Here is a 5,648-nt window from a genome sequence, read left to right as displayed (position 1 = left end):
GAACCTCTCTGAGCCTCACTTTCTTCAGAGGATCAATCGAAATTTTCACAGTCAGGAATTCATTCCTTCTAAAAACCTGTGCTAAGGAGACATGGCAAGGTGTTCTGGGCCTACAGAGGCATGGACAGAACTGGTGCAGAAGAGCAAAATGGATACTAAAGCTCTAAACCCTCCCACCAAGGTTCACACTATATTTTAAACTGGGCTCATTTTGTGTCATTGCAAAGGAAGGTGAATATATTTACCATTGTAAAATTCTGCTCTTCCTTCCCAGAATTTCAGAGTAGATGGGTCAGTACAAGCTATCTTGTCTGACCACCTCCACATGGTACAGACATTAAGGCCAGGGAAGGGAAGCCCTGGCTTGATACCTCACAAGGGCTTGAACCGAGACACAATGCTCTTTCCAGTAGGGCTCACTACCAATCTAAAGAATTCTCTCAATTGCATATGGGAAAAGGAACCTCTAACTCATAGCATTTTTTCGAAGATAGGAACAAAGGGATAGGAAAATGTTTTGTACACAAATGCAGTATGCATCTGACAAGAGGTATTATTAATTTCAAATAGTCATGTGAGGCTTCTTCAGTGATGCTGAAGAAGAGACCTGTAGCAGGGCTTACAGGAGGTATGGCTCCAACATACGTGTGTGCTTTGTCTTTAGTCAGTACACTGCCATTATGTAGAAAGTTTAACATTGAAGGTAGAGAATATCTGATTTGTTTGTCAAAATGAATGCCTGCATGTTGAGAGATGTGGTTTACCAAGAGTCCCCAACCTGCATGCCTATAGAAGCCTGGAGACTAATGCCTGAAAGCGGGTGGTGAGTTCCTGTCCTCTCTAATGCCAGCTGATTTTTGCCAGGTAGGAATTAAAATCTACCTCCTTTATTATACTGATGGCAACCTTTTTTTTTTTTTTTTTTTTTTGAGATGGAGTTTTGCTCTTGTTGCCCAGGCTGGAGTACAGTGGTGTGACCTTGACTCACTGCAGTCTCTGCCTCTTGGGTTCAAGTGATTTTCCTGCGTCGGCCTCCCAAGTAGCTGGGATTACAAGGATGCACCACCACGCACGACTAATTTTGCATTTTTAGTAGAGATGAGGTTTCTCTATGTTGATCAGTCTGGTCTCGAACTCCTGACCTCAGGTGATCTGCCTGCCTTGGCTTCCCAAAGTGCTGGGCTTACAGGCGTGAGCCACCACCCCTGGTAGGCTATTTTTTCTTTTTAACTACAGAGATAGGCTTCATATTTTCTTTAAACCTTGGGTGAGCCCATCCAAAAATATATCTTCAAGTCTGATCTAGCCTGTGGGTCACCCCTGCTATTCTAGATGTTCATATCGTGTGGTTTCTTTCCTCCACATTATGATGGGCATCTTCTTCCGTTTGTCCACTGACACCATGACCTTGTTACCATGACTTAGCCCTGAGGCCAGGGTGGCAGGCCAAAGATGTTAAGAGTGCAGAAAGAACACACACCTGTCTAGTAGCTTAAGGTTGGATCTCAGCTCCGCCTGCCATCTATTAGCTGAGCAAGGGGCACAATTTATCGGTTTCCTCATTTATAAACATATGCTACCCACCACCCAAGGTTGTGGTAAGAAATAAATGAGATGACAGGTATGAAAGGTTCAGCCCGTAGAAGATGTTCAAATACGATAGCTTCCTTCTACTTGTTGTAGATCTTACCTACTGTTCAAAACCAGATGCAGGCTGCAGCCCCTCCAGCCTTCTCTGACCTCTCCAGCTCATAGGGCACTTTCTTTTCTGAATTTCATTTGCCCTTCATGGCTTGTGAATTCAAACAATCCTTGGCATTACCAGGCAACTTTTCATGTGTATGTGCGATACATTGCCACAATTTGGTCATCAGCTCCCTAAAGACACTTTTCTTCTTCTCATGAGCTTAATTCCATATCTTTTACTATTGAGTAGGCACTGCCTTGTGTGAAGCTTTTTCATGACAACCATGTAAGGAAGAGGGCTCCATGAACTGCCCTCTAATGAGGCAGCTGGCACACCAAATTTGATAACTGGAGAGAAATCCGTAAACATATAGTGTTCCCGGTCACCAAGCTGACCAAGCAAGATAGTGTGTAGATGATGAGACTTCATCCCACTTCTACTTCTGTAAAAATAATGCAAAGTGCTATTTTCCCAGGGAAAATGTGGCCGACTGAAAAATGTCCCCCTAAGATATCAGGTCCTCATCCCTGAAAGCTGTGACTATCTCCTTAAATGAAAAAATATGTGATTAAGTGAAGGAATTGGACTTAGGGAGATTATTTTGGATAGTCCAGATGGGTCCTAAATGCAATCACAAATGCCCTTTTAAGAGATAGGCAGAGGGAGATTTGACACAGACAGAAAAGAAGCCAATGTGTGGGAAGAAGCAGAGAGGGAGATTAGGCTGCTTCAGAAGAGAAGGCAGCCATGGACGCTGAATCAGAGAGAGAAAAATGCTACGCTGTGAAGATGGAGGAAGGGGCCATGATCCAAGGAATACAAGGAATGCATCTCCAGACACTGGAAAAAGGCAAGGAAATGGAGTCTCCTTGGGAGCCTCTGCAGAGAGTGCGTTGCTGCCAACACCTTGATTTCAGCCCATGGACACTGATTTCAGACCTCTGATCTCCAGAACTGTAAGAGAACAAATGTGTGTTGTGGTAAGCCACCAAGTTTGTGGTAATTTGTTACAACGTCAATAGGAAACTATGACAGCAAGTGAGGGGAAAAAATAGCAGAAATAAAGAAATAACAATGAGGCATGGAACTAATGTGGGGGATTTGAAATAGTCCTGCAGAAAATCTCCACAGACCTGAATGCTTGTCCCAGTAATTTCGCCAGCTGGCTATTTTATCTTGAGCAGATCACTTCACCTCTTTGAGCCAGAATCTCCTCATCTGTAAAATAAGATAAAAACCTACCTATCATATGTAGATGCTTGATAAAAGGGAGCTGCTATGACATTAATATTAAAGAATGACAAAATATGACCAGGCAGTGGAGTTGGATTATAACTCTCCTTTTGTGGAATGCAGTAACTGAAATGATGTGACCCACTGATGAAATTCAGTAGGAACCCTCTGTACTCACTTCACAAGGAGAGAAAGAAGTCAAAAGATAGAGATGTATTAATCTTATGTTTTGCCTTCATACTTTTTCACCCTTATACTTTCATTTAGGTCTTTGCTTTTTGCCCATCCCAAAAATTTGTTAAGATGGCATGTGACTTAGCACAAAATGATACATTGAGTCATTTCAAGTTTAAAAAGAAAATATTACTCCTATAGGTGATATTCTGCAGAGACCACCAAGACCCCAAGACTCTACGCATGAATCCATCTTTGAGCCACTGCTAGAACCTAGCTGACACTGAGATTGTTCTGCCACCTACTAGCTGGGTGAGTTTCAGAAAGAGCCTCATCTGCTCTCTGTCTCAGTTACTTCGCCTGTAAAATGGGAATACCACCTTCCTCAAAGGATGCTTTTGTGGAGAGGTTAAAATAACACAGGGAAAGCACTTAGCTTGGGCATACACAGTCAGTGTTCATTCATTAGTAGCTTCTTAGCACTATTATTGTTATTATTGTCACTCAGCTCTCAAGGAACCTAATTAACTGTAGTAAAATTTCATCTCCTATATTTTTGAACCCGTTAGCTTCTGTAGGCAGGAACCTTGTGTTACTCCAGCAGCAGAGCTTAGTGATTAAGAGAAATGAAGGTAGAGGCGGTAGTTTGCATCCTATTCCCACCATTTACTGGCTGTGTGATACTGAGCCAATCACGTAAACACTGATCCTTCGCTTCCTCATCTGTAGTATGAAATAATAATGGTATTTATCTCACAGAATTGTCATGCAGATTTTATAAGACAGTGCCTTTAAAGCTGGCATACCCAGGTAATAGGCACTCAGTATTCAATGAATTAAATTCCTTCGCTTGAATTTCCACTTAAAAATAGAGAAAAAAAAGTCCGAAGCTCTGAAGCAAAGAATGTTACTGTGCTCTTCACCGCATGTGAAAACTGCAGCTTGGTGCCCGACCTCCATGATCATTTTATAAGGCACAGGATTTTCAGTTACTCTTGTTGTTTCTGGGTTGATTTCTCCAGAAATGGTAACCTGTCTCTCCCAGAAACCTAAGGTGTTCGCCTGGAGAAAAATCCCTTAACCAAGGGACCATGTGACCTTTCATAGGCAAATTTACTCACAGCCTAGGGCGGGAAGAGGCTGAGGGAGCTCCCCTTCCAAGTGCACCAGGCTGTGGGAATTTCCTCCAGGGCTTCCTGGGCCGGCCCTGGCCGCACCTCATTGAGCTCCTTGCAGTTTCTGTCAGCGCTGAAACTGCTGTGGAAAGTTCAGCTTGAGAACAGGGAACTAGGGTGTTTTGCCTTTTTTCTTTCTTTTTTGAAAGTCGAACAACCCTCAGACTTGACGCAGAAATCTTAACCCAGAACAAATGTTTTTCTGACAGGTGACCACCCGGAGGAGCAACCAGGCAGGGCATTTTGACTCTGTAAGGACAGTGACACTGGCGCGAGCCAGACCTCTCCAGAAATCAAACGGCCAGGTTCACGCGCCAGCAGGGACTGCTGGAATGTTGCTTTGTTTCTGACTCTGAATTTATAGTCTCACTCCTCCTTCCCTGCCCTCCTGGAATGCAATTTATTATTGTGCAGACCTAGTGGCTTTTCTCCAACTTTATTTCTTTTTTCAGAAATAAACAAGGGTTTTACAGCTCCATAGCCTCCCCAACGTTTGTTTGTTCTTTCCTCTGTACAGTGTGGGCCATGTTTGTTCCCTGGAAAAGTCTCTTCCCTAATTATTTTCACATTTCAACAGCTTTTGTTTCTTCTTTCTGTGAGGTTTATGAAAATGCTGATGGTGGATTTGCTTCAGGCTAAATCGTACTGTAAACGTTTTCTCCTGGCACATGGGAGCCTCGGTGACCCGGGGACCCTGTTGCTATTCCTTATTGTGTACCATGCCAGAAGGAAGTTTTAAAATCCTGAAACACTCTTGCTGATGGCTCGAAGATAAATACATAAATTGGTAGTATGGAGAAAATCTGCTAATCTTGTACAAGGAAACTTGGACAATATCATGTAGGTAAGACCCAGCTGAGAAAAAGGCTGCCTTGAACACTTAGCTTTCATTCTACGTTGAGATCTTTCTGTCTCTGACCACAGACCGAAATGTGTTATGTTTTAAGGAAATAAAGATTTTTTAAAGGAAAGGCATTTCATTTTAGCAAAATCTTGCAATTCTGGGATGGGTAAATGTTTGTTCTAGATGGAAGGTGTAAACCTAATCCTGATGTTTGCATGTTCAGTTTGAAGACTGAAGAATCTTTCTACCAATAGCAATCTTGAGTTCTGGGAGACATTGAGGTTGAAAAGGATGGTGTGTTGTTTGTTTCTCTCAGTGTTACATGGTTCTCAGTGCCTCGTTTGTTTCTGTACAACTTTTCCCTCTGTCCACCCCCGGATAGCACTACTGCCTATGGCTCCAGAAACTCAGATTCATGTGTCTAGGCTGCCATAGAATTTCACCTGATATCAGACAGAAACCTCAAACCCATCCTATCCAAAATGAAATTTTTGCTCTTTCCCCCAGTCTGTTCTTTCTCCAAATTCCCCACCTG

The 5,648-nt window shown here is 42.8% G+C and overlaps 1 long non-coding RNA gene across 1 annotated transcript; it reads left to right on the top strand.

The window, feature by feature from the left end:
• Nucleotides 1–1,226: 1,226 nt before the first annotated feature.
• On the top strand, nt 1,227–5,235 carry LOC116563957. Its single transcript, XR_004274651.1, has 2 exons — nt 1,227–2,667; nt 4,479–5,235. It is a non-coding gene; the product is annotated as an uncharacterized LOC116563957 (long non-coding RNA).
• Nucleotides 5,236–5,648: the final 413 nt, after the last annotated feature.

The sequence above is a fragment of the Sapajus apella genome, unplaced genomic scaffold (genome assembly GCF_009761245.1).
Source record: "Sapajus apella isolate SASKATOON/1434 unplaced genomic scaffold, GSC_monkey_1.0 scaffold36, whole genome shotgun sequence".
In the NCBI taxonomy this organism is placed as follows: Eukaryota; Metazoa; Chordata; class Mammalia; order Primates; family Cebidae; genus Sapajus; species Sapajus apella.
Note: the sequence above shows the minus strand (reverse complement) of the source record. Positions and strands in the feature narration are given on the sequence as shown.